The 21,760-nt window shown below is 35.9% G+C and overlaps 1 protein-coding gene across 1 annotated transcript in view; it reads left to right on the top strand.

Moving 5' to 3' along the window:
• RELCH (RAB11 binding and LisH domain, coiled-coil and HEAT repeat containing) overlaps window positions 1-21,760 on the top strand; it is a 126,583-nt gene that overhangs the window by 16,661 nt on the left and 88,162 nt on the right. The window lies entirely within an intron of this gene.

Here is a 21,760-nt window from a genome sequence, read left to right on the forward strand (position 1 = left end):
AATTAAAATCTTTACTGCAACCATGTTATCCTGTGAATACATTATTTTAGACTTTCTTTCATCTTTGCCTTGGTTGTTTCACCCAATCCATCCAGAAATAACTACTTTTTCCTCTTTGCTTATCTAGATCCCATTCTTTAATTCTTTTTTGTGTCATAGATTTGACTGTCTGATGGAATCTACAGACTTCTCAGAATAATGTTTTTAAGGGCATAAAATAAAAATAAATACAAAGAAAACCAATTCTTTTGAAATTCAGTTATCAATTTTTTAATCACATATTTACAAACTCCAGGTTAAAAAATGCCTTTCTTAAAAAAAGAATTCAACAAACACCTTTATTGTTTAATGTCAATGTTTTTCATTTTATAGCCATCAAGTACTTTCAGTTTAATAAAACTGGGTAAACCTGATGTTTGCTATGATGTTTATGTTTATTATGTTTACTTATGGTGTTTACATCTTTGTATATGCCCCTTTCTACCCTGCCCCCTTTACCAGGGTGTTCCTTCCTTTCAAAATGTGATTTCAAAGTTCCCCTGATTGACCAAACTTATTTCATTAAATTCCTAAGAGCACCAGAACATGTTTATATATGTTATATGTAACTTGAATGTTCATTTTTATATGTGACAGTTTACTGAAATCTCTTTTAGTATCCAGTTTAAAAGGTGAAAAATTGCCTATGTGGCATATCATAATGAATGATAGACATTGTACTTTCTAAGAATTTTTTTGAAATTTTATTATTCCTTTTATTTATTTTTTCACATTACTTCAAAAGTCTTGTAAAAGTAAACATGACCCCCGTTTCCCCCTCATAGAGAGAGAAACGTCAAGAAAAATAAAGTGGGGGGGGGGGGAGTATGCTTCAGTCTGTATTCACATACCATCAGCTCTGCCTTTGGAATGGATCTCATTATTATAAGTCCATCAGAAGTTGCTTCAGTATTTTTTTTCCCCACAGTTGCTATTGCTAGCTGTATTTCCCTTCACTTTGTTCCTTCCTATCCTCATTTATTTTATTCTCTTTCTTTCACTCTGTTCTTCATAAAAAGTGTTGTATCTGCCCTCTCCCACCATCTTCTCTCTCTTCTATCACCTATACCCCCCCCCAGTTCTTCCCCATCCTCTTTTCTCTTCCCTTCCCTCCTTTTTTCCTCTAGGGTAAAATCAATTTCTATACCCTATTGAGTGTATATGTTATTTCCATTCTGAACCACTTCTGATGAGAATGAAGGCTCACTCATTCCCACTCACCTTCTCCCCTTCCTTTCCATTGCAAATGCTTTTGCTTGCCTCTTTTATGTGAAATATCTTAGCTTATCCTACTTCTCCTCTCCCTTTCTTGCCCATTAATTCTATCTTTACAGTATATCATACCTTCATATTCAGCTCTGTGTGTCTATATGATTGATTGGTTCTTGTCCTTTGTTATCGAAGAAGACAAAATCACTTTGAGACAAATTAGTGTGTCTGACTGTGGCTGATCAGACTAATAAGAGCTCAGAATGATCTATCATAGGTTGGGTATAAATAGTCCATGTGAACATCTGGATTGGATACTCTAAACTTAAGTATGTCATGTTTTGAGCTGCTTCAGTTCTGCAGCATCCTCACTGATGAGGGCACACCATGCTGGGCTGTCCTGTGCCAGTGTCTCCTGTGCTATACAGTCAATTCTAAAGTTCCTCGAAGAGACCTTCAGGGTGTCTTGGTATCACATCTTCTGACCCCCTTGTGAGCACTTGCCTTGTGTGACTTCTCCCTAAAATAGTCTTTTGGGTAAGCGTACCTCTGGCATCCTGACAACATGTCCAGCTCATTGTAGTTGCATTCTCTGTAGTTATGTTTGAATGCTTGGCAGTTTAGTTTGAGAAAGGACCTCAGTGTCTGGTATCTTCTGCCAGGTGATCTTCAGAATCTTCCTAAGACAATTTAACTGAAAGCGATTCAGTTTCTTGACATGGTGCTGGTAGATTGTCCAAGTTTTACAAGCATAGAGCAATGAGGTCAGCACACTGGCTCTGTAGATCTTCAGTCTACATTAATAAGTCTAATACCTCTTCTTTCCCACACTTACTTTCTTTCGGAGCCTTCCAAATACTGAGCTAGCTAGCTCTGGCAATACAAGTGTCAGCCTCATTGTCAGTGTGTACCTTCTTGGAAGAGATATTACCAAGGTAAGTGAACCTGTCCACAGTATTCAAACCTCCATTTGCTGTAATCAGTGGTTCCACATATGGATGGTGTGTTGCTGGCTGATGGAGCACCTATATTTTCTTGGTGTTAATTGTTAGACCCAAATTAGCACAAGCAGTAGAGAATCCATCCATACTTTGTTGCATCTCAGCTTCAGGGCTGCATTGAGTAACACAGTCATCTGCAAACAGAAGATCATGCACCCACACTCCCTCCATTTTGGTCTTGGCTTATGTAGCCTTTTCAGGCTGAAGAATTTGCCATCAGTGTGGTAGCTGACCTTGAGGCCATGTTGATCTTCAGTGAAGGTGTTTGATAACATGGCTGAAAATATTATGTTAAAAAGTATGGGAGCAAGGACACATCCTTGTTTCACTCCACTGGTACCTGGAAAATCTCAAGAGCGTTGTCCAAAATCCAGAACCTGGGCGTTCATGCTATCATGGAACTAACATACAATATTGATGAACTTCTCTGGGTAACCAAATTTTGACATAATTTTCCATAAACCCTCACAACTGACAGTATCAAAGGCCTTAGTCAGATCTACAAATGTTGTATACAGACCTTTCTTCTGTTCCTGGCATTTTTCCTGTACTTGTTGGGCAGCAAACACTGTATTGACTGTTCCACAACCCTTTCTGAAGCCACGCTGACTCTCAGGGAGGTGATCATTTTCCAGGTGAAGTATCAGTCTATTGAAAAGGACTCTACCAGTAAGGACCAAAAGAGAAATACCCCTGTGATTGTCACAGGATAGAGATGAACAATGGAGGCTTTGACTTTGTTATCTTCTGAGTATGTATCTTGATCTTTAATGGGACCAAGGTAATTGTCTATGGTCAGATTCTTTTTCTTCTGTTGTTTACTCATTTTCTCAAGCCTGTGACTTGATTTTAACTATTTTTAAGGTGGGCTCTGCTTCCAGGGTATAAGATGCACTTTCCCAAGCTTTTGAGGGTTTTTGCACTTGTTTACTCCCCCCCCCTCCCCCCAAGAACTCAATTCCTTCTGTGTCTTATGAGAGACTCTTTACTGTTCTCCTGACCAGTGCTCTGGTCTGTGGATGATACAAGCATTCCACTCTTCCTGGAATTGTGAGAAGGGTCCCTGTTTCACTATGGCAGTATGGAACCATAGACTGAGTATGGGCAAAGTATCAGAGCCTGCCCCAGGGATAGTAGAGAAACCTCTGTAGTCCTGCTTCTAGTTACCTGAGCCAGGGTTGCTCTGAGGCCTGTGCTGGCCTGGGCTCCAGACTCACTCTGGTGTGGCAGTCTTCCCACTGAACTTCCAACTTGTCTTTGGCAATCACTGGACTGAGAGATGAAAACCCCTAGTTCCAGGGACTCAGGCATTCCACTGGCTGTTCCTGGATGGCTGGAGCAGGTTTGTTCCAGTGCTGGCCCAGGCTGCCCTGCAGGTCTTTCCAACCCTGGAAGAACAGACCCTTCCCACAGAACTTCCAAGTTGTCTTAGGCTGAAAAATTATTCCATCCAGTCCTTCTGTGGGTCCCACCACTCTAGAATTTAGTTAGAGTCATAATTTAAAGGCATTTGGAGTGGTCTTGGGGAGAACTTCTGGGATTTCCTGCCTTGGCTGTCCTAAGAATTTTTAAATGGATTGCAGTTTTCAGGGAAAGGCTCTATCTAGAGACAGAAGGTTCCCCCAGAGGCCATGTAACCCAAACCTAGGTAGAATAAGTGACCTCTTTAAGATCACATCTGTGAAGATTTATAGGTGGAATCTAAACCTTCATCCTTTGAGCATAGAGCTACTGAGCACTCTTTTTCAAGGCAAAGGAGTTTTTTCCCCTGGTATCCATAGCCAGAGGAGTTTGTAGTTTTATCTAGAAGTTATTAGGACCCACTGGAGCTTCTTGTGCAGGGGAATAAAAAATGTCAGATCTATGCCTTAGGAATGCCATTCTGATAGCTGTGTGGAAAGTGGATTGGAGAAGGAAGAGACTTGAGGTAGGGAGACCAATTAGTCAGTCATTGAATAATCACTAGACTTCTTTCATATTGAAGGACAAACAAGGTGCTTAAGCTCTGGGATACAAGAAAAAGCTTTCAATGAGCTCACAGATGTTGCTGTAGTCCAGGCAAGAGGTGAGGAGAGCCAGAAGTAGGATGATAACCTTGTAAGTAGAGAGAAAGGAAACTTTATTGTGAAATGGCTAAATAAAATTGTGCTAGATATATGTAATATAATATTACTGTGCTGTAAGAAATGAGGAACAAGACAAATATAGAGGAATCTGGTAAGACTTATTAAGAACTGATAAAAGTAAGCAGAGCCAGAACAGCAATATATACTGTGATTCCAACAATATAAATGGAAAGGACAACTACATAACAATGAAAAACTAAATGTGGTAAAATTTGACTATATACCTTCCCTTGTCCCTGTAAAGTTCCTTCCTGTGGAGCATTGCCCAACATTAGACTTTTTTGTTATGTTGTTTTCACTGGGGAAGGGGAGGGGAGGGTTTCCTAAAACTTTTTTTAAAAAATTACTAATAAGACAGGACTCTTCAGAAATGGGTAAGAAGAGAGATCAAAAAAAAAATTTTTAAGTGAAGAGGATGGATGTGTGAGATACAGTTCCACATAGGTACTGCACCCAGAAGGACCTGCAGTCATTTTCTGTCACAGTTAATTTTTGAAACTCTGGTTAGCTCCACTTCTTAACAGCTTCCCTACCCTGAGTATTCAGAAGTGAAAAATCCTTCAAAAACTGGAGTAAACTTATAAGAAGGATCTGTTAGCAGAAAAACATGAGATGTAACCATAAAATAGTGGAGCTGATTTATATGTGAATGGCTTTTGCAATCAACTGTGGTAATTTATAGTTACACTATATTATCATAAATATAGTTATTTTACGTGATAACTTTCTAACTGGTTTTACTGGTTTGGCCTCTGTATTGAAACTCTCTTGAATATTGTTCCTAAGTTATAAAAATAAATTCTTTCTATAAAATGAAGAGGATTGGAATAGATGGCCTCTGAGATTCCTCCCAGTTCTAAAACTATAATCCTATGATTTTATTTTTCTGATCATTTTTTAAAAATTACCCAAGAAAAACATCTTTATATAGAATTTGATGATGATTATAGTTTGCATATATGCAGTACTTATTTTGAAGACTTAATGATTGTCACACAAATAGTTAATCAGTAGAACAGGATGATTTTAATCTAACTCATGTGCTACAAATCTTGTGGTCTTTTTGTTACACCATGCTCCCTCCTTAATATCCCTAGAAGCTTTAATTAGGTAACTACATAGCTTATGTGCTCAGACTAGCCACTTCTTTGGTAGGGCAAAGTTTTGAACCTTCACTGAGAATAGTTTCACAGCTCTGGAAGATAATAGGCTATGCCATATTTTTGAAGGATTGAAATGGAGCAAAGTCATGCATAGTGTACAATGAGTCATTGGGGGACAGTTGGAGAAGCCAAGAGAGTGGCAGCAGCATGATGGTAGTCATTTGGACTGGGCACTGACAATGGACATTGCTAGGACAGGAGCTTCTCTTGCTCACTATTCTGGCTATTGAAATGACCATTGCAAGAAAAATGTGACTGAACTATTTTACAGAATCACAGAATGTGAGAATTAAGTGGGACTTTAGCAATCATCTAGCCCAGCGTTTACACAAAAGGAATACCCACTTAACATACCTAGCAAGTGACTCTTGATCTTGAATCCCTCCAAGAAATCCATCACTCTCAAGGCAGATAGTATCACTTTTGTACAATTCTAATTGTTAAGTTTTTCCCCTAATATCAAGCCTATATTTGCCTCTTTTCAACAGCCTTCGATTGTTCCTGATTTAGCCCACTGGGGCCAAAAAGAACAAACTTCTTCGTTAGTACAGTCCTTGTAATATTTGAAGATAGCTGTATTCCTGTGCCTTCTTTTCTCCAGGCTAAACATTTTCAGATTCTCATCTGTCATTGTCTTATTTTTCTTCCCAAGAAGTTAATGGAACTAGTACCTCAAAATTCCCTTGCCCTCTGTTTTATCTCTTTCTTCAGATAACAAATATTTAACTCCTTAGTTTCTATGCTAGGTGATTAATCTAACTTTTTATTTTATTTATTTTTAAAAATGCTCTTCTTTAAAAATCTAAGTTTGATTATGACTAAGCCCTCTTGTTTATATCTTGTTTGTATCTTCCCAACATATCATCTGACATTGCCACAATACTAGTACAAGCCTTCATCACCTAAGACTTAAGGACTATTACAATGACCTGCTGATTAGTCTCCTTGCATCAGATCTCCTCCCTACAGCTGTACTTGACTATCAGTGTGGCTATCAATTCAATTCTGACTATGTCACCCTTTCCTCCACTCAGTAAACTCCAGTAGCCCTTTATTATCTCCAGAGTCAAATATAAAATCCTTTATTTTGCTATTTTTTTACTATTTTACTATAAATGTCTTATTTATACACGTCTGTTTACTTGAAGTCTCACCCACAAGAATATAAGTTCTAGATATGTCTCCCTAGTTTTGCTTTCTTTGTATCCCCAGGGCTTTGCACAATATTTTATACATCATAGGTGCATAATAAATTCTTGTTGTTGACCATGGTGTACAGCCCATCATTATATATTTATTCCATGATGATAAAGTGAAAATGGTGAAAGTCAAGTGACTTATCTGAAAAACACAGTATTTTTTTAAAAAAGAGATAGGGAAGAGATCTAAAATCACTGTTTTCCTGGACAGACTATGGCTAATTTCCCCAGGTCATTGATTTAGAGTTAGAAGGCATTGTAGAGGGTACCTGCAAATGGACTTGCAAATACTGACACTAATATTTATAGTAGAATTGCTGGAAGTGGTAGTTAGGTGATAATAATGGGATATATTTCAAAAGTGTTAATTTAACATACAGAATATATTCTTCCATAAAATTTGCTAACAGATTCCATCTTAAAGAGATGTTGTTACTATAAGAAAGGCATAAATTGGGGCGGCTAGGTGGCGTAGTGGATAAAGCACCGGCCTTGGAGTCAGGAGTACCTGGGTTCAAATCCAGTCTCAAACACTTAATAATTACCTAGCTGTATGGCCTTGGGCAAGCCACTTAACCCCATTTGCCTTGCCAAAATAAAAAAAAGAAAAAAAAGAAAGGCATAAATTAATTTATTTTCAGAGTGTTATACCAGTAAAGTCATCATTTTGATTTATGTTAGCAACTAGGAAAGAAATCAGAAGGGGACATTAGTATATATTTTATTGTTATCATTATGAAAATATTTTTTCCTTACTCAAAAGAAAGATACTTTCTTAAAATCTAAGTATTAAAAATGGGGGAGGAATATTTTACATTCTTTTATTTTTGTTCATACTTTGGTAGTTATATCTGTATTTTTTAAAAATTAAAATACATTTTTGGATATAGTGGCATAGGTATTTGTGATAGATGATCAGAGTAGGTTTCTCAAGAGTGGCATTTCTTTAGGGAAGCTTGATTTCAACTGTAGGTGATCTCTCCATTAATTTAGATTGCAGATTTGTACTTAGTAGTGCCTTAGTACTTGTTTTATGAGCTTCTTTGATACTCAAATCCATAAGGGAATAATTAAGCTTTTTTTTATTCTAGTTCTACTTCTTTAGTAAGAGTTAGCTAGTCTTATCATCAGATTCTTACTTTTGAAAGTTTTCCCACTTTGAAGGATCTTCTAGAACTTGTTTTGAAGATAACATCCAGTAATCTAGGGACAGTTCCATGTATTTTTTTTAATCGAATTTGAAAAATAATTTGCAGTTTTTACTTTTCAAGTACTAGTGTGTATATATATATATATATATATATATATATATACATACATACATACATACATACATACATAGCATCTATCAGGATTGGGAGTGTTCTATCTCTTTAATCTTTCCGCCTCCATATGTAAGTAATGTGATTTTCCCCCCTTACTCTTTTTTGATAATTAAATCTAATATAGTTTATATGTTTTGAACTGATTTTTAGAGACTTATAAATTATATAACTGACCAGGCCCTTTTCAATGAAAAGTTAACATTTCATATAATTCTTTCCATTTCTATTGTGGTAGATCTAGCACAAGCATTATAATCTGTTTTACATGCAAAGCAATTTGAATATACTTGGAACTTCCAGAGAAAGGGAGAAATGATTGATATATGTCATAATTATTATTAAAAGAAGCTAGTAATTCAAAACTGTTGCCAGAGCTCTTACGTTGTTTACAAACTTTAGTAATTCTTGAGATAATCTATGAAAGTGTATTTTATTTTAAATATACAAATATTTTGTTTTCCAATTACATATAATAGTATCAATATAATATCATTTATTTTTGAGGTTTTGAATTTTAAAGTTTTTCCCTACCTTCCCTTCCCTTCCCTTTTCCCTCTACCTCATAGAAGGCAATCTGATAATTTTTGCATTGTTTCCATGCTATGCAATGATCAAAATTGAATGTGTTGAGAGAGAAAAATAAATCCTTGAGGAAGAAATAAAATATTAGAAATAGCAAAATTATGTAATACATAAAGAAAACTTTTTTTAAAAAAATGGAAAGTAATAATCTTTTATTTGTTTAAACTCCACAATTGTTTCTCTGACTACAGATGGTATTCTTCATTGCAGATAACCTAAAATTGTCTCTGATTATTGCACTGTTGGAATGTGCAAGTCTATCAAGGTTGATCCTCAACCTCATGTTGCTGTTAGAGAGTACAGTATTCTTGCTTCTACTTATTTTCCTCAGCATCAATTTATGCAAGTCTTTTCAGGCTTCTCTGAAATCCCATCCCTCCTAATTTCTAAAAGAACAATAGTGTTCCATCACATACATATGCCACAATTTGTTCAGCCGTTCCCCAATTGATGGACTTCCCTTGATTTCCAATTCTTTGCCACTAGCAACAGAGCTGCTATGAATAATTTTGTACAAGCAATGTTTTTTACCCTTTTTCATGATGTCTTCAGGCTATAAGACCCAGTTGTGGTATTGCTGGATCAAAGGATGTGCACATTTTTATTGCCCTTTGGACATAATTCCAAATTGCTCTCTAGAAAGGTTGGATCAGTTCACACCTCCACCAAAATGCATTCGTGTCCCAGATTTCCCACATCCCTTTCAACATTGATCATTGTCCTTTGTGGTCATATTGGCCAATCTGAGAGGTATGAGGTTGTACCCTCAGAGGTGCTTTAATTTGCATTTCTGTAGTCAGTTATTATTTAGAGCTATTTTTCATACAAACATAAATAACTTTGATTTCATCATCTGTAAATTGCCTTTGCATATCTTTTGACCATTTGTCTATTGGGCAATGGCTTATTTTTTTGAAAATTTGGCACAGTTCTCAGTATATTTTAGAAATGAGTCCTTTGTCAGAAAAACTAGTTGTAAAAATTATTTCTCAACTTACTACATTTCTTTTGATCTTGGTTAGAGTGTTTGTGCAAAGGCTTTTTTAATTTAATATAATCAAAATTATCCAAGTTTGTTTTTAAAGATGCTCTCCTATCTCTTCCTTGGTCATAAACTGTTCTTCTTTCCATAGATCTAACAGGTATACTATTCCTTCTTCTCCTAATTTGCTTATAATATTGTCTTTTATGTCTAAATTTTGTGTTCATTTTGATCTTATCTTGGTATAGGGTGTGAGATGTTGGTCTATTCTAATGTACTACATTCTATTTTTCCCAACAGTTTTTATCAAAGATTGAGTTCCTATCCCAGAAGGTGGACTTTTTGGGTTTATCAAATATAATCATTTCCTGCTATCTCTTTTGCACCTAATCAAACCCACTGATCCACCACTATTTCTTAACCAGCACCAGACAGTTTTGAAGAGTGATGCTTTATAATATAATTTTAGATCTGGTAAGGCTAAGCCACCTTCTTTTGTACTTTTTTTTTCCATTCTTGATATTCTTGATTTTTTTCTTTCTCCATATGAATTTAGTCATAATTTTTAGTTCATTAAAGTAATTTTTTGTAAGTTTGATTGGTATGGCACCAAATAAGTAGTTAATTTAGGTAGAATTGTCATTTTTTATTATATTAGTTCAGCCTGTCCATGAATAGTTGATATTTGCCTAATTATTTAAATCTGATTTTATTTGTGTGAAAAATGTTTTATAGTTGTTTTCAGAGAGTTTCTGAGTCTACCTTGGGAGGCAGACTCACAAGTATTTTATGTTACCTGAAGTTATTTATTTTATTTTATTTTTAGGGTTTTTTTGCAAGGCAATGGGGTTAAGTGGCTTGCCACACAGCTAGGTAATTGTTAATTGTCTGAGGCAAGATTTGAACTCAGGTACTCCTGACTCCAGGGCCGGGGATGTATCCACTGAGCCACTTAGCTGCCCCTGCGCCACCTAGCTGCCCCTGAAGTTATTGTAAATGGGATTTCTCTTTCTAGCTCTTGCTGCTGTCTCTAGCTAGTAATGTATAGAAGTGCTGAGGATTTATGTGGGTTTATTTAACATCCTGCCACTTTATTAAAGTTGCTAATTGTTTCCAGTAGTTTTTAGATCATTTTTAGGGCCCTCTAGGTATACCATCATGTCATCTGCAATGAGTGGGAGTTTTGTTTCTTCCTTCCCAATTCTAATTCCTTCAGTTTCTTTTTCTTCTCTTATTGCTGAAGCCAGCATTTCTAATACAATATTGAATAGTAGTGGTGATAATGGGCATCCTTGTTTTACCCCTAATCATACTGGGAATGCCTCTAGTTATCCCCATTGCACATAATGCCTGTTGATGGTATCAAGTAGATAGTGCTTATCCTTCTAAGGAACAATCCATTTATTCTTACAATCTCTAGTGTTTTAAGTAGGAATGGGTCTGTACTTTGTCAAAGGCTTTTTCAGCAGCTTTTGATATAATCATATGATTTCTATTAGGTTTGTTATTGATATGGTCAATTATACTGACAGTCTTCCTAATATTGAACCAACCCTGCATGCCTGGAATCAATCTTGCTTGGTCATAGTGTATTATCCTAGTGGTAACTTGCTGTAATTGCTTTGCTAAGATTTTATTTAATTTGGCATAGTTCCATCTTTACCTATTTTTCCAGAGAGTTTATATGAATTGAAACCAAATTGTTCCTTAAATGTTTCATAGAATTCACATGTGAATCCAAATGGCCCTAGAAACTTTTTCTTAGGGAGCTCATTATGGATTCTTGAATTTCTTTTTCTGAGATAGGTTTATTTAGGTATTTAATTTCCTCTTCATTTAACCTGGGCAACTTATATTTTTGTAAATATTCATCCATTTCACTTAGATTATCAAATTTTTTGGCATACAGTTGCACAAAATAATTCCAAATTATTACTTTAATTTTCTCCTCATTGGTGGTGAGTTCACCTTTTTCATTTTTGATACTAGTAATTTGGTTTTCTTTATTTTTTTAATCAAATTAAACAAAGGTCTATCTATTTTATTAGTTTTTTCATAAAACTAACTCTTGGTTTTATTTATTAGTTCAATAGTTTTCTTGCTTTTGATTTTGTTAAATTCTCCTTTAATTTTTAGAATTTCTAATTTGGTATTTAATTGGGGTCTTTTTTCATTTAATCTTTCTCCAATTTTTTTAGTTGCATGAATAGTTAATTGATTTTCTCTTTCTCTATTTTATTCACATAAACATTTAGAGATAGAATATATCCCCTAATAGCTGCTTTATCCCATAAACTGTATCCTGTAAGTTTTGTTATGTTGTCTCATTGTTGTCATTGTTTAGGATGATGTCATTAATTCTATCTATAATTTGTTGTTTGAGTCATTCATTCTTTAAAATGAAATTATTTAGTCTCCAATTGGTTTAAGATCTATCTCTCCATGGCCCATTATTGCATGTGATTTTTATTGTATTATGGTCTGGAAAGAAAGTATTCACTATTTCTGCCTTTCTGCATTTGATTGAGGTTTTTATGCCCTTGTACATGGTCAGTTTTTGCATAAGGTACCATGTGCTAGAGCAAACAGGTTACATTCCTTTCTATCCCCATTCAGTTTTCTCCAAAGGTCTATCATGTCTAGGTTTTCTAATGTTCTGTTTACCTCCTTAACTTCTTTCTCATATATTTTATGGTTGTATTTATCTAAATCTGAGAGAGGGAGGTTGAGATCTCCCAAAAGATAAATTGTGCTGTCTGTCTTACTGTAACTCAATTCAGTTTCTCCTCTAATAATTTGGATGTTATACCACTTGGCAAATACATATTTAGTATTGAAATTGCTTCATTGTCTATGGTACCTTTTAGGGAGATATAGTTTCTTTCCTTCTCTCTTTTAATGAGATCTATTTTTTGCAGCTGCTTTGTCTAAGATAAGGATTACTACCCCTGCTTTTTTCACTTTCGCTGTAGCATGATATATTCTTCAACCTTTTACCTTTACTATGTATGTGTCTCTCTGCTTCAAAAGAGTTTCTTACTAACAGATTATTGTAGGATTTTGATTTTTAATCCAGTCTGTTATCCATTTATGTTTTATGGGAGAGTTCATCCCATTCACATTCAAAGTTATAATTACTAACTCTTTATTGTTCTCCATGCTATCTTCCCTCTGTTTTTATTTTCCCCTTTTTGCTGAATACCACTTCCTTCAGTCAGTTTGCCCCCTTATATCCAATCCCCTACCCCTTTCCCTTTGCCCCTTCTTCCTTCCCTTCCTTCTGTCTCTTTTCCTCCCCCTACCCCTTTCCCTTTTAATACTTTTGAAAGGTAAAATAAGTTTCTAAACTTAACTGAGTGTGTGTTTAATCCCTCTTTGAGTCAGATCTGATGAGAGAAAGATTCAGATGGTTCTCACATCCTCCCTTCTTCCCTGCTATTGCAGTAGGTCCTTTGCAAATTTACCCTTTTCAATCTCTTCAGTCCTCCTGGCTCTTTAATATTCCCCCTTTTAAAGGAGCTATTGTTTTTAAATCATTCTGAGTCATGGACAAGTCAGGAATGTCCATCACTTCTGACTAAGTGTGTGTGTGTGTGTGTGTGTGTGTGTGTGTGTGTGTGTGTGTGTGTGTATTCCCTCTAATAGAATCACAATTCTCAAGAATTATGAGAATCTTTCACCCAGGTAAGGGATATATTTACCTCAGGTCTTTTCATCAGGAAAAGTTGGAAGTCTCTCTTATTTTGTTAAATGTCCATCTTTTCCCCTTGGAAGAGGAGGTTCAGCTTTGCAGGATAGTGAATTCTTGGCTGCATTCCAAGCTCCCTTGTCCTTTGGCATATTGGGTCCCAGACCCTTTAATCCCTTAATGTTGATGTAGCCAGGTCTTGTGTAATCCTTACTGTGGCTCCTTGATGCTTCAAGTGTTTCTTTCTGGCTGCTTGCAGGATTTTTTTCTTTTATCTAATAGTTCTGGAGTTTGGCCACAATGGTGTTTTCATTTTGGTATCCCTTTCAGGAGGGGATCAGTGTATTCTTACAGTAACTATTTTGTCTTCCCATTCTATGATGTCAGGGCAATTCTCCTTCTCTCTATCCTGAAATATGTAGTCCAGGTTTTATTTTTCATCATGAATGTTGTCAGTAAGCCTAATGATTCTTAATTTTTTCTCTCCTGGATCTATTTTCTAGGTCATTTTGTTTTACCGATGAAGTGTGTTACATTTTCTTCTATTTTTTCATTTTTTTGTTTTTGTTCAATAGATTCTTGTTGTCAAATGGAGTCATGAGTTTCCCCAGATTCTAATTCTTCTTTTTTTAGAGAAGAATTTTCATCATTTACCTTTTGCAACTCCTTTTCCAATTTGTCAGTTCTATTTTTTTTTGTTTATGCAAGGCAATGGGATTAAATGACTTTCCCAAGGTCACACAGCTAGGTAATCATTATGTGTATGATTCCAGATTTGAACTCTGGTCCTCCTGACTCCTGGACTGGTGCTCTATGCACTGCACCAAGTTGCTAACTCCGGTCAGTTCTATTTTTGAAGGAATTTTCCATTTGCCCAAATGTGGTCTTGAGAATTATTTTCTTTTTGCACTTATCCAATTATATTTTTGTTTCCTTGTTGCAAGATGCTAATTTTTCTCTTGCACAGTGTTAATTTTCTCTTGCATTTCTTTATCCAGTTTTTACTTTTGATTTTTAAACTCCTTCCTGATTTCTTCTTAGAAGTCTTTCTGGGCTGGAGATCAATTCATCCTCTCCTCTGAAGCTCTAATTCTGAGATAGGATACTTGTCTTCAAGGAAACATTCATTGAACCCTGCTTTCTGCTGACTTTTCTTTATCTTGGCCCTTTCCCTCTGATCCCGTGTTGAGAGAGGTGCTGGGTCACTTATCTTTGGTGCTGAGATCCCTAGAGACTTTGTTCACTGGGTTTACTAACTCCAAATGGGCCAGCCTGTAGGGGATGCTAGACTTTCTCTGTGACCTTGTTTAGTGGCCCACCCCCTAGGCCTGGGGGGGGGTATGGGAAGGACAGTAGGATCCTGGTTATCTTTGAACTATGTGAGCTGGGCCCTTGGGTTATGTAATTAATCTACTGTCTGTGGAGATCTGCTGCCCACCTGAGCCTGGGGGGCATGGTGGGGCTTTTACTGTGTTTATTCTGGGAAGGATCACTTTTTCCCACAGGAATGGGGTGGGGAGTTCAACTAGAAACTAGGAGATGTCTCTGAAAATGGTGGCTTACAGCCCTGCTCCCCCAGACCAACTGAGCTGACTGGATTGATGTCTGGCTGCCATGCTGGAACTCTCCTGCCCCACAAAGTAAATGCTTCCATGCTGGAGCTTTCCCTACTGCTATGCACAGAGCAAACACTTCCACCGCTGTCCTCAGGTTAATCCCCAGCCTCATCCAGCAGGCTCTCTGCTCTGCACCCCCCCACCTTGTGCACACTCTCCTACCTAAGACAGACCTTGTTGGTAGATGTTGTTCTCCTTGGTTCTTACCTGGGTTTTGTGGATCCAAATTCTGAGATGTCATCTGTGACAGATGTAGCATGGACCTGGATAATGACAGGAACCTGGTTGAAGAAAGTGCAGCAAACAACTTGATGTTGTGAATAATTCAACTTTATTGTTGAATATCCAGATTCTTATAACAAAACATATCTCAGACATGACATCAGATGAAACCTGGCTGCTGCATGGCTTCTCTAGTTAAATTTACAATATTTATCTTAACAGTATTTATGAAGTCTGTAATTTCCTTATCAAAATTTTTCCCATACACTTCTAGCTCAGCAAATATTTAGGTCAAGGTTCGTGGGTGAGCTAGCCATTCCATTTAATGAGCTAGAATACATGCTGAATCTCAGGCAACCTTTGGTCTAGGGACACCTGTAATCCAACTCCACAGAAGCTGACTCTCTATACTGAGGGAAAGCCAGGAAAACTTAAGACAGTGCCTAGCTTCTCTCCACTATCTTGGCCGGAAGAGTGTATTTTATTTTAAAGAGCATTGTTTCATTTTTGGAAGTTGTGACATAGTGATGAATACTATATTGGGAGTCAGAAAATTTGGGAATATATTAAACTTTGGTGTTAGCTTTTTTGGTGGGGGGTGGTTTTTTTAACTGAGCAATTCTGGGGTTTTTTTTTTAATTGAGCAACACACTCCCACAGTTTCTTTATCTGTAAAGAGAGAATAATACTTGTACTATTTACGTCACTAGAAGTCTTATGAGAATCAAATAGATAATATATGCAAAATGCATTTCTAAATTATACGGCATTATATAAATAATTGTTAATAAAGTGTGATGATTTATTAGAAGTGTTATTTATAATTTTCATAGCTGTTGGTGATATTTCTACTATGCTATCTTATGTTTTTACAAAAGGACATTCACTATAATTCTAGGATGACATTCTCTAGGCATGGCCTACTTAATTGATGTTAATAATGAAAGACCTGGTGTACATTAATCTTCTTGTGGTGTAACTCATTCCCTTTGTAGCATGATTTATATACAATGAGGAAGTGGGAATAAATATATAAATTACCATAATATTGAAGATCACATCTTTTAATGTAAAGATAATGAGAACTGAGGTATTTCCTAGTATCATTTCTTTCAATAAATAAATGTAAAATTCTAGACACACTTAGCAAAATATATAGTAAAAACAGTATAAAATAATATACCTATCTTCCCATTAACTGTAAACTTTTTCATTCAACAGTGCTTTTTATGGGATCCAATACAGTCTTGATTTTATTTATGAGCATATTTTCACAACAAAATACTGTTAGAAGGGCAGTCTAATAAAGCACAATTTCTTCTCAGTCCTAGAGAGATAGACCCCCCCAAACACACACACACACACACACACACACACACACACACACACACACAGAATTTCAAAATTGGAATAAACTAACCATAATAATGCCAATGAAGGACACAATTACACATTAAGTGAATTCTTAATTTACCATATTTATTCATTTTATAAATAAGTCTTAAATTTCCTAAAAATTTATTAAACAGATCTTTTGTTGAAAATTCTATGCCAGGTAGTAGAGATTTTTGTTGTTAATTTGTTTTAGTCATGTCTGACTCTCCATGATCCCTTGTGGAGTTTTTTGAGACAGAGATATTGGAGTGGCTCCTTCTCCAGCTCATTTTATAGATGAGGACCTGAGACAGAATTAACTGACTTGCCCAGGGTATGTGTCTGAGATCAGATTTGAACTCAGGAAGCTGTTTTCCTAACTCCAGGCCTGGCCTATTAATTACTGCAATACCTAGCTGCCCCTGATAGGGATACAAGGATGAAAAATAGCAATCCAGTCCTTAAAGATTCATACAATCAATTTTTTTTTACATAGGTCATATGTATAATAAGTATAGTTCAAGGGCAGCTAGGTTGGCGCAGTGGATAGAGCACTGGCCTTAGAGTCAGGGGACTGGAGTTCAGGGCCATCTCCAGTCATCCTGCTCCATATCTGGCCACTAGACTCAGATGACTGTGAAGGAGAAAGTGAGGCTGGTGACTTAGCACAGCACCCCCCCCTCAAATCCAAATTCACAATTGTTCATCTTCACCAGTCTTCCTGACTCAGATTGAGATTTCTTTGAGCAATTGCTATTCCTTTTCTCTTTTAAGAGGAACAAAACTGACTTGTCTTACCCTATGGATATAAAATGCTAAAATGTAAATGAAAAGCAGATGTATAAGGGCTTTTGATTTGTGTATAATATTCTTGAGTTTCAGTTTTTGGGTGAATGGAATTAGAACCTTTCCTGTTTTGTTGTGGGAGTGGGTTAAAAAGTTAAATTGAGGTTGCTATTAGGGAGCCAGAGGAGGATGCTACTGAACAAAAAGGAAAAGCTAAAGATAAACTTCTCTGATTTCATAGATTTCCAATTTACCTTCTTATCTACCTTCATCTGTGCCAGTAAAAAAGAAATTAAATAAAGGTGTATTTCTTGTCCTTTGTGGCAGTGAGTCTTGTACCATAATAATAATTATGGCCTCTGGCCTCAAGGAACTTACAGTATAAATAGGAAAATCAAAAACAATATACTAATACCTGTATGAACTTGATCTAGTTACTTAACTCTTCTAAGCTTTAATTTCTTCTAAAAATTAAGGAGCTGGGGAAGAAAATATTTGGTTTTGTGAAGCCCTAAAGAATATTAACAGGAATCAATGCTAGATAATTCAGAGAAGGAAGAGGTGACCAGGAGTTGTAAAGAAGACTTCTTGAGATACTCATAACAGTAGATAAGATTTAATTGAGTGGGAAGAACATGATAATCAAGAGAGACTATCCTGAAGCAGTACATCACCAATAAGAACCTAAATGGCTCATTTGTTGGGAAGTGAATATAAAAGCTTGATATCAGGTTCATGATGAGAGATAAAGGTGGAAAGAGGTTTGTGTGCCAGATCTAAGGTATTTTGTACTGATCTGGTAAGTTGTAGGTGAACTATTAAATGTTTTTGAAAAAAAGACATAGTATTATATTGAAAATAATGTGTTTAAGAAGGTTAATCTGATCTGAGATGGTTTAGGAACAGGGATCACCTGAAGATAAGAGAGATCAGTTAGGCTTTTACAGCAGTCCAAGCCAAAGATGATAAGATGATAAGGGCTGAGAGGACAGTGGCTCATAAGAATGGAAAAAAAGAAATTTGTGCAGGAGACATAAAGGAAGAATCTTCAGAATTTGGTCATTGACTTGTTATGGGCTTCAAAGAAGAGACAAGAACCATAGGATCCAAGCTTTCTGTGCAAAGAATGATAGGAAGGAAGGGAGGAAGGAAAGGAAAGAAGCAAGCAAGCATAGGGTGAAAAGATAACTGCTTTTTTTTTTTTTTTTTTTTTTTTTTTTAGTAATTTGCCTCTCCAACTAAGGAGCTTACAGTCTTAAGCATTGTACATAAGTAAAGATAATACCAAGTTGGTGAAATTATATGAGAGATTCCAAGAAAAGAGAGGATTTAACCTATGGGATCTATCTAAGACTTCAGGGAATATGCAGCATTTGAATTGGTATTTGAAGAATGGATAGAATTTTACCCAGCTGTGATTGTGGAAGGAGGGCAGTCCAGGCATAAGATAAACAAAGAAAAGAAAGCTAGAGTCTTTGGCAGGGAAGAGTAATTAGTCTAGACTGGTTTGGTTAAAGTTTAATAAATGTAGGAAAGAAAATCTTATGAAGTAATGCTGAAAAGGTAGATTTTAGTGAAATTCAAAGTACTCTGAATGCCAAGCAATAGAGTTGGGACTTTATTTAGAAGGAAGTTGGGAGTCTTTGAAAAATTTTTAAGGGTTTCTTTTTTTTTTTGGAGGGCAAATGAGGTTAAGTGGCTTGCCCAAGGCCACGCAGCTAGGTAATTATTAAGTGTCTGAGGTTGGATTTGAACCCAGGTACTCCTGACTCCAGGGCCGGTGCTCTATCCACTGTGCCACCTAGCCACCCACCTTTGAAGATTTTTGAGCAGAGAAATAATGCAATTAAATAAGCTTAGGGAAACTAATATAACAGCAATGTATAAAAACCTTCAGAGATTTCACTTTAAGAGACTTATGTTTGATCTCATGAAGTTTGAAAATAGAATTAAGGTTGTTGTGAAAGCCTCAGAAGAGGAGATAGTTACAAAAAAAATGTTGAGACAAAATTGACTAGACTTGATGACTTGATATAAGAGTTGAGGTAAAGAAAATAATCTTAACTGGAATTTCATGTATGGTAGAGGAGGGTGAAACAGGGAAGGTAAGAGGAAGAAGGTTTGGAGGGAATAGGTAGGTAAAATAATTCATTTTGAATATGTTGTAAAATACTGATGAGAAACCCAAGGGGATTAGTCCTTTATTTTAAAATCCAAATCTTGTAGCTTATGAAGGTCAAGACTAGGGATACAAATTTCAGATGTCTTTATTGGTGGAGTCAAATTGAAATTATAAATGAGGGTCACTGAATTATACCTAAGGATCTCAGCAGGTACATATTGGCTTAGAAAACCATAAATTAACATTATCTCTGTTATGTTATTTTGTTAGATATTTTCCAATTACATTTTAATCTGATTCTTATTGCTGGAGCATGGTCTGTTTTGATGCCTCCAGTTTATCTAAAGGTAGTTGTTAAAGCTGCAGCAGTGAATGGAATTGTTAAGGGTGAATATGAAGAAAAGAGAAACCTTAGGAGACATCAGTAACAAGGTCTCAAAAAGAAAGTGATCCAATGAAGATGCAGAGAAAAAGCAAATAGGAAAGTAAGAGACCCAAGAAAAAATGTTAACTTTGAAGGTGAAAAGAGAAAACATACAGTAGGAGGAGTTTTGTTATCAGAAAGCTTCTGAAGAGGACAAAGCTATTGATTAGTTATTGGGAATTGACTACTTTGTAGAGTAAGTTGGAAATAAGCTGTAAACTGCATAATGAAGTAAAGGAATCAGATATAAACAACTTTTTCAAACTTTATTAAATGAGACAGGGGAAGAAGGTGTGGCAAGTTGGATGGTTTAGAAAAAGGTAAGTGAAGACTGAATTTGGGAGATTTTAGAATATCAGAGAGGGCCTACCTTAGATTTGAGAGAAATAGCTATTAGAAAAAGCTAAAGCTTTGTGAATTGATAAAAATTTCCAGAAAAAAATTGAGAGATATAGTGATTTTGAGAGATGTAGTGATTTATTGGATGAAAAATAGAGCTGGAAATAAGTCCCATAACTTCTCAATGTTTTACAAAACCCTCTAGGATTCTTAAGTTGCAGAGAAAGTATAACATTGCATTGGTAGAAATGTGTTCATCTGGTACTATATCAGTGAAATTACAGGTCTAAGTCTTGTCCCTATTTTATATAGTATACATGCATGTGTGTACACATATGTATATACACAGTGAATACATGTATGCAAACATACTTTTGTGCATGTGAGCACAACTGAAACTCCCATTGAGGAAACCCCAGTTACCTATGCAAATAGGCAGTTTATAATCTTGGAGAATTGTCTGAGAAAAGATAAGATCACACAGCCAGGATGTATCAGGTTCAGGATCTGAACCCAAGACTGCATGACTGAGGCTAGCTAATCACTATTTCAAGTTGCCTTTCCATGTGTGAAATACACAAATTGAAAACATTAACCATTGGTGGAATTAGGCAAGATTTTGTTCCATAAGTGACATCTAAATTCAGCCTTAGAAGAAGAAAAGGCTTCTGAGAAATAGAAATAGAGGAGTTTTTTCTTAGTAGAATTCATAGATTGGAGTGTTAGGGTCAAATGACATATTAACAGCCTAGTTTGGCTAGAAGATAAGAATTTGAGGGGCAGCTAGGTGACGAAATGGGTAGAGCACTGGCCCTGACATTTGGAGGATCTGAATTCAAATCCAGCCTCAGATACTTAATAGCTATCTTAGCTGTGTGACCTTCTGCAAGTCACTTAACCCCATTGCCTTGCAAAAACAAACAAAAAAAAGAAGATAAGAATTTGTAAAGAGAAATAGAAAAATATGAATAGAGAGATCTATGGAAGGTGGATAGTCAAGGACTTTAAATGCTAGACTGAGGAATTAGTATATTATAGAAGCATTCTGGAGTCAGGAACTATTTTTGCATAGGGAAATGTTGTGGTCAGACTTTTGCCTTATAAAGACTATTTGGGCAGATTTGTAGAAAGAGATTAGAGACTAGACAAGTGAAAAGAATAAGATGACATTGAAAGTTTGGTGGAGATAATGATGGAGTTAATAATTGAGCAAATTATGATATATCAATATAATAAATTGCTGTGAGAAATGATCAAGGGAATAGTTTCAGAAAAACATGGGAAGACGTGAACTGATATAAAGTGAAGTGAGCATAAGCAGGAGAACACTGTATACAATAACAGCAATAAAGATAATCAACTTCAAAAGACTTGGTAATCATGATGAGATTCAAAGAATTCATAATGAAAAATTTTATTTACCTCTAGATAGTGAACTGATGAACTCAGTTCAGAATAGAGGATGCTTTTTTTCTTTTTCTTGTTTTTGGGATTTATTTTATTTATTGGGAACATGACTAATATGGAAATATTTTGCATGATTGAATTTAAGAGTTTAAGAAG

Source organism: Macrotis lagotis, chromosome X, assembly GCF_037893015.1.
Source record: "Macrotis lagotis isolate mMagLag1 chromosome X, bilby.v1.9.chrom.fasta, whole genome shotgun sequence".
Classification (NCBI taxonomy): Eukaryota; Metazoa; Chordata; class Mammalia; order Peramelemorphia; family Peramelidae; genus Macrotis; species Macrotis lagotis.